General features: G+C 38.5%; 1 pseudogene across 1 annotated transcript; it reads right to left on the bottom strand.

Annotated features, from left to right (window-relative positions):
• Positions 1-9,604: 9,604 nt before the first annotated feature.
• Positions 9,605-10,446, bottom strand: LOC306652440 (inhibitor of growth protein 1-like; annotated as a pseudogene). The gene has a single exon. The product of its transcript is annotated as an inhibitor of growth protein 1-like (transcript).
• Positions 10,447-12,470: the final 2,024 nt, after the last annotated feature.

Genomic DNA, 12,470 nt, shown 5'->3' with positions numbered 1-12,470 from the left:
ATATCAAATCAATCACAGCTTTTATACTAAACACTTCTGTGAGCTAGGAGATGCCAGATGGGCTGTCCTTTGTGTTCATGGCACATAACATAAGTGAGCATCTGCTAAGGCTATGGGAGACTGATTCAGTTAACACGTGAGTGACACTACTTGTAAGTATAACTAGTTGTGAAGCACATATACCTTCATTTTAAGGACAGGCTTTTGAAAAATCTAGAAAACCACAGTTCAGGGATTTACATACGTGGATTGAAAATTCCCCAGATTTTACTGTCAAAATTAGCAGTTTCCTATCACTATCAATTATCCTGTCAGAAGAAGAAACTAAAAATAATGACTCACATTTAAGAGAAATAGCACTGTTATTAGAAAGTTTTTCAAAAGCAGGCTTTTGAGTACTGTAGTCCAATAAAATAATTGATACGTAGAAATGGCATTAGTCTTAAATTTGAAGAAAATGAGCAAAGGTGGTCAAATATAGTTGCATAACCAAATACCTCTTCATCCCTCCATGAAGGATGGAGGATGAGAAGAGAGAAGAATGGAATCCTAAAGATTCTTCCCAGCCACAGCTCAGGACCCAATACAAACTAAACTGGGAGGAATACGTAACTGTTTTAAAACGTCAGTGAATGAGTGATTCTGGAGGCCTGCAAATTGTGTGGGGAGCTTACTTTGATGGCGCTATGTTGAAGTTACCTGTAGGGCCAGCACCCCTGAGAGGGCCTACTCATCAGCCCACCAGCTGGAAGGAAATGTAGGTGAGAAATGCAAAGAAATTTGTTTAACACAGCACTTGGATTTCTTTTTCTTTCAGCACTGCAAAATGTTTAGAATATTACAACATGCAAATTGAGATTTTTTTTCTTTTTTTCTTTACAATTATGAAATGAATCAAGGAATAGAAATGGCTTCTTTTCTAGCAGGTATCATCTATATTGTCAATGCTTAGTCACACTTATGCCAGAGTGTTCATGTCTTCAAATGGTTTTTTCACAATACACTGAAGGATTGAGAGCGAGTGCAGGGGATTTTTTGTTGTTGTTGTTGGGGTGGAGATCACCAGCTTGTGTTCCAGCCCATATAAAAGAGAGAAAGGAGGCGAGAAAGAGTAGAATTGACCTGAGAATCAGCTCCAAGTCTGAGTGCAGTTTAATAGAAGGCTTCATGGGTTCTCATGAAATTTGATGTCTGCTGCAGCATGTTTAAGTTTTGTTCAAAAGACTGTATTATATTACTATGCAGCTTGCTTCGATCTTGCTAACAGTTCATTAACAAAGATCCGTTTTAACTCTGAAAGAAAAACAATTCAGAGAGGCCATTCTCTATTCCCATGCTGGTTTGATATTCTATAGATGCCAATTGGCCCTTACCAAATTTTCATATATATATATATATATATATATATATATATATATATATATATATATAAATTTGTATTTTACTATGACAGTTGAGAAATTTTAGTCTCTTAGTCATTTTAGCTGTATTGTGGAAGACCTCAGATATACAAGAAGATGCCCTTGAAACGTGGTTTTAATGATATGCCACGTTATTGTCAATCATTATTTAATTGCAATATTTTAATTTGGTGAGAATGATTTGTAAACATGAAGTTGGTGTCATGTAAATCATTACAGAGTTTATTCAATTATTTCTCAAGTGTCATCTTGGAGAAGTCACAAACTAAATCAATCCATCATATTAGAATTTCAAAATGTGAATCTACATCATAAATGGGCATTAACATTCTGATTTGCTTGGTTTGGAGAATGTTTGCAGCATAGCTATGTTCAACCAAGGAGATGCTAAATATGCAGAAGTTCAAAGAGCCTTGGAACAGAATTACAGGGGAACTATATGTGTATATGTATGTTTTATTTAACACCCATCCTCACTATCAGTATTGCACTAATGTGGAATTTCAAAGACTATATTGCTGAGACTGTATATCTGCACATCATTACTGATTAGATTGGTTTAAAGACAATCTAAGGTTTAAAACAATGTGGTTTAAAAATACACAGTTGTCTTGAAGGAATTGTTGTCACACATAAAGTCACTCAGAGTTGTCTTTACTGTTCTTGGTCAAGGTTAACAATTTCTAAATGATAGCAAATTCACATAATACATTTACAAAGCCATTTTACATGAATTAAATGAGGGCTACAACATGTTTTACAAATACTAGCACTTATTTTTCTGTTATGTACTTAGTGTTAGAGGGTCAAAATAATCTTTCTGCTTAGCATCTCTTAAACCATACTTGCAAGTACAACAGGATTATTACTTTTACAGTACTTTAATACTTGTATAAACTATGCAGAAATTTTTAATAAAGTGTAACATAGTCTATAAGCTAATAAGACTGAATGGGTAAAGGTTTTCAGCATACATTAGTATACTTGCAAATACTGAAACATTTTGGTAATCTTTCTTGCAAAAATGTGAATGTTTAATGTACCTTCTCTGTTTCTACTCTGTAGTCCAATGGGAATTCAGTAATAACATTTTGTCATGTCAAACTGTGAACATAAATTTGTATTGTACAGTCCTCATATACTATATACAGTATGCAATATATGTATTATACACTTGTTAATAAAACCATCAGAATATAAAAAAAAATTACAACAGATCCAACCAAGGCACATTATTATGAAAATAACTTACATACAAAATAAAGACAGAATTTTGAAGGCCGCGAGAGAAAAGAATCAAATTACATTCAGGGGGGAACCAATAAGAATATCAGCAGATTTTACAATCCAGACCCTAAAAGCTAGAAGGGCCTGGAACAACATTTACCAAGCCCTGAAAGAAAACGGATGCCAACCAAGAATCTTATGCCCAGCAAAATTTACTTTCAGATTTGATGATGAGATAAGATCCTTCCATGATAAACAAAAGCTAAAGGAATTTACAAAAAGAAACTCAGCATTACAGAACATTGTCAGCAAAATATTCAGTGAAGAAGAGATGAAAAACAATGATGCAAATCAGCAACTGGAGGAACTAGCCTAAAGGAATAGCCAAATAAAGGAGAACCCAAATCATGTCAAAAAACAAAAGTGAGTCAAATGACTGGGAATACAAATCATATCACAGTAATAACCCTGAATGTTAGTGGCCTGCACTCATCAATCAAAAGACATAGACTGGCAGATTGGATTAAAAAGAAAAATCCAACAATATGCTGCCTCCAAGATAATCAACTCATAGAAAGAGATACCCTTAGACTAAAGGTGAAAGAACGGGAAAAAACACACCATGCACACGGACACAGCAAAAAAGCTGGAGTATCCATCCTCATTTCAGATAATGTGGACCTCAAGCCAAAATTATTCAGAAGGGATAAAGAAGGACATTACATACTGCTTAAGGGAAGCATACATCAGCAAGACATAACAATCATAAATATCTATGCCCCGAACATTGACTCATCCATGTATGACAAACAAATCCTTGTCAAAGACAGAAATCAAAAGAACCACAACACAATAATACTAGGTGATTTTAACACACCCCCCTCACTGCTGGATAGATCGTCCAAACAAAAATTGAATAAAGAAACCATATATCTCAATAACACATTCAACAATTTAGACTTAACCGAATTATATAGAATATATCATCCAACAAAGAATGAATACACTTTCTTCTCAGCAGCACATGGATCCTTCTCTAAAGTAGACCATGTTTTATGCCACAAAGCTACTGTTAGCAAATACAAGAAGATAGAGATACTACCTTGTACTCTATCAGATCATAATGGACTGAAATTAGAAATAAATGACAGAAAAAAAAACAAACTTCTCCAATACTTGGAGATTAAATAGTACACTATTATATGATGAATGGATAACAGAAGACATCAGGATGGAAATTAAAAAAATTCTTAGAGGTAAATGAGAACAAGGACACATCATATCAAAATCTCTGGGACACTATGAAAGCAGTACTTAGAGGAAGATTTATTTCATGGGGTGCATTCAGCAAAAGAAGTAGAAATCAACAAATAAACAACTTAACATTACAGCTCAAAGCACTAGAAAAAGAAGAGCAGACCAACACCAAAAGTAGTAGAAGAAAGGAAATAGTTAAAATCAGAGCCAAAATCAACGAAATTGAAACAAAAGAAACAATCAGAAAAATTAACAAAATAAATAGTTGGTTCTTTGAAAAAATAAACAAAATTGATAAACCCTTAGCCTCACTAACAAAGAGAAACAGGGAGAAAACTCATATTACTAAAATTCAGAATGAACAAGGAAATATCACAACAGTTATGAGTGAAATACAAAACATAATTAGAAGCTATTTTGAAAATCTATACTCCAAAAAACAGAATACCTTGAAGATATCAACATGTTTCTAGAGACATATGAATTACCTAAACTGAACGACGAGGACATACACAATTTAAATAAATCCATTTCAAGCAATGAAATAGAAGAGGTCATCAAAAGCCTACCAACAAAGAAAAGTCCGGAACCAGATGCGTTCTCAGCCTAGTTCTACAAAACTTTTAAAGAAGAGCTCATTCCAATACTCCTCAAAGTATTCTATAAAATAGAAGAGGAGGGAACCCTCCCAAACTCATTCTATGAAGCCAATATCACCCTGATACCTAAACCAGACAGAGACACATCAAGGAAACAAAATTTCAGACCAATATCCTTAATGAACATCGATGCAAAAATTCTCAACAAAATTTTAGCAAATCACATACAAAAATATATTAAAAAGATAGTGTACCACGATCGAGTGGGTTTTAGCCCAGGGATGCAAGGTTGATTCAACATTCGGTAATCAATAAATGTCATTCACCATATCAACAGACTAAAAGTTAAGAATCACATGATTATTTCAATAGATGCAGAAAAAGCATTTGATAAAATATAGCATCCCTTCATGCTCAAAACACTAAAGAAAATTGGGGTAGTGGGAACTTTCCTTAACATTGTGAAGGCCATCTACGCTAAGCCCATGGACAATATCATTCTAAATGGTGAAAAACTGAAAGCATTCCCCCTGAAACCTGGAACAAGGCAGGGATGCCCTCTTTCACCACTTCTAGTCTACATTGTTCTTGAGACTCTAGCCACAGCAATTAGACAAACCAAAGAAATTAAAGGGATATGAATTGGAAAAGAAGAACTCAAAATATCCCTGTTCACTGATGATATGATTATATATTTATAGGAACCTGGAAATTCCACCAGAAAACTGACAATTCATAAGTGAATACAGTAAAGTACTAGGTTACAAGATCAATGCTAATAAATCCAATGGATTTTTATACATAAGTGATGAATCTTCAGAAAGAGAAATTAGGAAAACTACCCCATTCACAATAGCATCAAAAAAATTAAAATACTTAGGAATCAATCTCACAAAAGAGGTGAAAGACCTCTACAATGAGAACTACAGAACACTAAAGAAAGTAATTAAAGAAAACCTTAGAAGATGGAAAGATCTCCCACGTTCTGGATAGGCAGAATTAATACTGTAAAAGTGGCCGTACTACCTAACGTGCTATACAGATTCAATGCAATTACAATTAGAATCCCAATGATGTACCTTACAGAAATAGAGCAAGCAATTATGAAATTCATCGGGAAGAATAAAAAACCCTGAATAGCTAAAGCAATCCTCAGTAGAAAGAGTGAAGCAGGGGGTATCACAATACCAGATCTTCAACTCTATTACAAAGGAATAGTAACAAAAACAGCATGGTATTGGTACCAAAATAGACAGATAGCTCAATGCTACAGAATAAAGGACATGGACACAAACCCAGATAAATACAATTTTCTCATACTAGACAAAGGTGCCAAAAATATGCAATGGAGAAAAGATAGCCTCTTCAACAAATGGTGCTGGGAAAACTGGAAATCCATATGCAACAGAATGAAATTAAACCCCTATCTCTCACCCTGCACAAAACTCAACTCACAATGGATCAAGGACCTCGGAATCAGACCAGAGACCCTGCATCTTATAGAAGAAAAAGTAGGCCCAAACCTTCAACTTGTTGGCTTAGGAGCAGACTTCCTTAACAGGACTCCCATAGCCCAAGAAATAAAAGCAAGAATTAACAACTGGGATAGATTCAAACTAAAAAGCTTTCTCTCAGCAAAGGAAACTATCAGTAATGTGAAGATAGAGCCTACAGAGTGGGAGAATATATTTGCCAATCATACTTCAGATAGAGCACTAATATCCCGAATCTGTAAAGAACTCAAAAAACTCTACACCAAGAATACAAATAATCCAATCAACAAATGGGCTAAGGAAATGAACAGACACTTCAGAGAAGAAGATGTACAAGCAATCAGCAGATATATGAAAAAATGTTCAACATCTCTAGTAATAAGAGAAATGCAAATCAAAACTACCTTAAGATTCCATCTCACCCCAATTAGAATGGTGATTATCAAGAATACAAGCAACAATAGGTGTTGGAGAGGATGTGGGGAAAAACGTACACTCATACATTGCTGTTGGGTTGCAAATTAGTGCAGCCACTCTGAAAAGCAGTGTGGAGATTCCTCAGAAAGCTTGGATTGGAACCACCATTTGACCCAGCTCTCCCACTCCTTGGCCTATACCCAATGGACTTAAAATCAACTTACTACAGAGATACAGCCACATCAATGTTCATAGCTGCTCAATTCACCATAACCAGATTGTGGAACTAACCTAGATGCACTTCAGTTGATGAATGGATAAAGAAACTGTGGCATATATATACAATGGAATATTTCTCCGCCATGAAGAATGATAAAATTATGGCATTTGCAGGCAAATGGATGAAATTGGAGAATATCATGCCAATTGAGATAAGCCAATCTCAAAAAAATGAGGATGAATGAAATTGCTGATAAGCAGATGAGGACATATAATGGGGTGTAGGAGGGGTTAGCGTTATGGTTAGGTTTAGGGTTAGGGATAAGGAGAGTGGTAGTAATGGAGGAAGGAAGGACTGTTTAGAGGGAAAAGGTGGGTGGGAGGGGTGGGGGGAAGGGAAAAAGAAATAACAGAATGAATCAAACCACATTGCCCTATGTAAATTTATGATTGCACAAACAGTATGCCTTGACTCTATGTACAAATAGAGAAACAACATATATCCCACTTGTTTAAATAATAAAAAGAGAGAAAAGAAAATGATTTGCTTCTATGAAAAAAATGACATATAATGAAAAATTTTGATATTACCCCTATAGTTAATGACCCTGTTCCAAATTGGGTCCTCAATAAACACATTATTTTCTATTTTCTTCTCAATACTTGTAGACATTCTCTTTGTAAATATAAGCAAATAGATTTACTATTTCAACTTTTTCTTGCATTTGATATTGTACAACACACACTCTTTTATTTTCATTCAATGTCCTTCCATATCAGTGCAAAAAAAAATATGCTGGGGATGTAATCCAGGGGTAGGGTGCTCACGTAGAAAGGGTGAAGCCCTGGGTCCTATCTCCAGCACTATCAAAAACAAAGAGAAGAAGAAGAAGAAGAAAAAGAACTGGTTAATTTAGCCTATGTGAATTTGACTAAATGAAGAATAAGTGGTATTGATGGCTTTAAATTTTCTTTCTCTACTTCATGTCCTTCCAGCTCTTAGTCTATTTAAAAAATAATTTTTAAAAGAATGAATGTTGTACACTTCAAATATAATTTGTTTAATTTAATACCACATTAACGTACAATCAGAAACTTGTGAGTTCTCCAGTGAGCAAAGGGATTATCCGTACACTTTCTTTATTAAAATGACTTAGCCAGCTGAAGATGAAAAAGCAGATGTTGGCATTAGCAGTGGCTAACATCCTTTGTCAGGCAAGGTGTTTTAAAGTGAATTTTCACAAACTGAGAAACAAGACTGAAAACAACCATGTAAATGTGTTTGATAATGTATTTTCAGATGAAGTATTAATGAGGGATACATTATGTATATTTATCACATATGCAAATATACTTTAGTTTAAAGTTTTTTGAGATTATACTTGAGTTAATTTCCAATTGAATATAAACTGTACAAACATATTTTATTTATTTATTTATTTGTTTAATTTATTTTCTGCAGTTCTGGGAATTGAACCCAGGGCCTTGTGCTTGTGATGCAAGCACTCTACCAACTCAGCTATCTCCAAAGACCAATTTTTCTTTTTAACATTAAAATTGGCAGGAATTTCTGAAATATTCACTTAAGATTAAATCATTTTAGGAGAGTATATTGACATAATTTATTTTCAATTGCAATACAATCCCTTAGATTCCAATAGATACTGAATTTAAGCAGCTAAAAACAACCTTTGGATTAAACTTTTTTGCTCTTGAGTATTTTGCACTGCAGCAAAGTGTGTATATTTGCATTTGTTATGTGTCTTGCAAGGGTGATATTCACTTACAGTCCAGGTTGCTATTTCTAAAAACTTTTTGTAAAATAATATTATATAAACTTTATCACATTTTCTGAAAGTGTTAGGGAGTTTCAGATAATACAGTTACAAAATAGTTGGAAACCACAGAAATCTGCTATCACTTGGTATTTTGGTTGAGCTGAAAAAAGAACACCTACTAATAGTCAAGACCCAGTACAGCAGCCATAATGAACATAGTTTAGGGCAGTCTTCCTGTGGGGAGAAGATTGCTTCTATAGACTTCTCAGTCACATCCACAATTACATAGGACACCTGTCATCAGGAACCATGTGCAGCAGTGCAACAACAGCAAGCTGTGACCCAGAGTGTTAAGAAACGTTCACAGAGCAAGAAATACTGCAGTATATCTCTGAACAATGAGTGCAATTTCCTCAGTCATTACAGACATTGTTGATATTTGAAATGGAGTATTTTTGCAAAAGCATACCTATTTTCTTCTCAATCTCTTATCTGTGAATCATATATTTTACATGAAAATAAAATGCTTGACAGTTTGTGTTTTGAACTAATGGATCTGCCTTTAAAGTGTTATGAGAATTTTGCAAAAGGTTTGCTAAGTTGGCTCTGAGAATTTGTAAGGGCAGTCTTCAGTCAGGATCAGTACTGGCAGTTCTTTCCTACCTGCCTGATTAAAATGCCATTATTTCTCTCATCCTCAAGTCTTTCCTTTAGATACTGTGTTGCAGGATGCTTAAGCACTCTAAGAGTGCACAGTATCTTCAGTTTGTCAAGTGTGATGTACTCATTGACTGTTCAAAGTTCCATCCCCCAGTCAGGCCAAGGCCTCAGGGAGCTGAAGGTCCATATTCAGGAACCCGAGATGAGAGGCTCAGCTCAGGAACTGCCTACCATTAACATGGGGGGCAGAACTTCAGGAAGGTATATGGACACCTTTACTAAAAAGTGTTTAATTCAAACCTATATTTTGTAGTTCCTAAAATGTTGATCCACAGCACACTGTCATCTCACACATGTGACCAGTGAAAATGAAAGGCCGAGAGAATCACTGCCCTCCCAAAGAAGGGAACTGCACCTTTTCTAACATTTCTTGAAAATATACATTTGACAATTCACACACATCAACATAGGCAGCAATGCAATACACACATGGACTGATTCTGTTCTACTAGAGAATGTCCATAAACTACCTCTTATAGGCTTTTTTTTTTTTTTTTTTTGGACTTCTTCAATTCTTTGCCCATCATTTTCTCATTTCTGCCCTTGCACGTAGTACAGTACCACTTGTCCTGTGGCTTGTGATTGAGTTCCAAGTAGGAGAGGTAGAACCATCTGGTAGGGGCACTTGCTATTTCTGCAAGATATCATTTCTCCATAGGTCACCTGATTGCACAGACAGTATGTGAGCTCATTTTCATCACTGGGAAGGTTTGCACAGTTTGTTTCCTTCTGTGCTTTGGTCATGAATCCTGTTCTTTGAGGCCTTTGTGTTCTTGTCCTTGGGTGTTCCTGAGGTGACATCATCATGGTCATGATTATTATTAGATATATTCATCATTTGATTCACATTGTTGAGTGGCCACAGGGTCACCTTGTAATTTGACTTTCTGACCTGTGCAACTGTCTTGTTCTTTGCCTTCTCTTGACCAGCTTTGAAGCTGTTACCAGGGGTGTCCTTGATCTCTTGACGTATCTCCAAGAGTTCCACATGATTGTCCACTTGTCTGGTCTGGCTCTCTGCCAGTTCCACCATCTGACTCAGGATTTGAATCTTCTCATCGTCCAGCTTCTGACTCTGAATCAGGGCTCTCTGGATGCAGCACAGCACTCAAAATTTTTGGGTACCATCTGTCTCTCATTTCAATTTCTCATAATGCTCATCCTGTTCTTTCAGGATTTCTTGGATTTTCACTTTGATCTCCCACATCACTGAGACATTTCTCTTAAGGTGTAAAGACAGAGAGTCAATGGAGGCCAGGTAATCCTCCACACAATTTGCCAGGTGGATCTGCTTCCTGTTGGCATGACTCAGCATGGTTCAGAGTGAACCCCCCTCCACTCTGTGTGGCTCTTTGCTTTCTGCATCCCTCCCCCTAAAATCAGATCTGCAAAATGCAGAGCTCTTGCTCTCCCATGACCCCTCACTCTCCCAGGAACCCTGCCCATCTGGCCAGCAGTGGCACCTGCCCAGGCCATAGTACCCAGGATGTACTAGCGGGCCATGGTGAAGGGGCTCCCAGATGAACCCCCACTTGTCGGGCACTGTGCAGGGTAAAGGAGGCTCCCAGATGAACCCTCACTGGTCTGGTATGGTGGAGGGGTAGGCAGGCAGGTCCTAGTAGTGCCCTCCCTGGAAAGGTCAAGGGTCAAGAGTCAAGGGCCCCTCACAGCCGCACCAGAGTAGAGGGGCCCAGCCTAGCAAGCAGAGATGCACTTGTCCCCTAAGTGGACACTTTAAAACAACCCCATCATGGGAAAGCCCTGAGCACATCAGACCCTTTAGAGAGCACCCTCCAAAAACGCCTCCTGAAACTCTCCCTGCAATGCATTGTCCCCGACCCAGGAACTGAATACACCTGGCACCAGAAGGCCCCATTACTGGGGTGCGACGGGGATGGGGAGGTATCTGCATCCTCAGGACCTCCACAGTGACTCTCACTGGACTGAGCCAATTTGTGTGCTCACCAGTGCCCAAACAAGGACAGGAGGGCTGGAAGCAGTGATTAGCTCTTGTGGTATCTCCTTTCTGTGGGCGCCTTCGGTCCCCAAAGCAGATCTCATGTGGTTTGGGACTCAGACGGGGTGAGTCCACAGTGGGCAGAGCCACATGGAGGTGTGCCCAAGCCGCAGGTGTTTTTTGCTCATGCCCACCTCTCAGTCAGTGCATGGGCTGGATAGGTGGATGCACAGCGCATATCTGGACCTGCCCACACCATCCTGGAGGTGTTGGCATTGTGTCCCTGTTGGTGTCTGGCTGCTTCAGAGCTGGTGGAGACATTGCCTGCACCATGTGCCTTTAAGTTAGTTGGACCACTGCCCTTCCCTCAGAGAAGGTTGTAGCCCTTCCCCTGGGTCAGGCGGACACCCTGTACTTGGGGAAGACCTCCCTTGGGTAAGGCTGCCCCTGAGTAACGCCACCTAGCCACCTACAACCACCCTCATGTAAGGCTGCCTCAGTAACGCCACTGCCCTAGGGGAAGGCCGCCTCTTGCTGCCCTGGGTCAGGACACTGCCCTTGGGGAAGGCTGACTCCCTTAGGTCAGGCCGCCTTCAGGTAAGGCCTCCAATTTGGGCAGGGACTCGGGTTGGTGTTTTTTTGGGCGGCGGAAGCTCAATGTGAGACTGACATCAGGTGTCTGGCCCTGGAAGTCAGGGATCCAGGACAGTGAGACCTCAGGGGCTGGGCAAAGATGGAGGGGAGGCCAGGGATTCCACGTGCTCAACCCATCCTTTGGCAGTGACTGCTACAGGTGATGCACCCTGTCTTGAAAAGGTTGCTGCCCTTGGGTCAGGCCACCCTCCAAGCAGGGCAGGGCAGGGCAGGGTGGGGCAAGCCAAGGAGTGGTGGGTCAGGGCAAGGAGTGGTGGGTCAGGGCAGGGTGGGTTGGGAGATTGGGGTGGGTCAGGACAGAGCATCTTGGGGCATTACCAGAAGGCAGCTTAGGGTGGGTCAACTTGGTGCATATTAGTGTGACAGAACACTTACTTATCATGTGAGAAACACTGGCTTGGGTCTCAGCAGCACACACACACACACACACACACACACACACACACACACATACACATATACATACACATCTACCACAATAAATCTTCCTAATTCAGATGACTTTATTCTAAGAAAAATTTTCAAATCCTTTTTAGAAGATAGAAGCAGAATGTTGATATATTTAATGTCAGCTATTATATGGCATGGTATTTAAAACCACTCTATATAAAATTTCCCCAGGACTCATATCATTATATTATTTAAGGGACAAGACAGCATTTACTTTTTGTACTTCCAATACATTTAAAAATAATCTTTTGAAAATCATTTTCTTTTCTAATTTTCAT

The sequence above is a fragment of the Sciurus vulgaris genome (assembly GCF_902686455.1).
Source record: "Sciurus vulgaris genome assembly, contig: HiC_scaffold_219_arrow_ctg1, whole genome shotgun sequence".
Lineage (NCBI taxonomy): Eukaryota > Metazoa > Chordata > Mammalia > Rodentia > Sciuridae > Sciurus > Sciurus vulgaris.
Note: the sequence above shows the minus strand (reverse complement) of the source record. Positions and strands in the feature narration are given on the sequence as shown.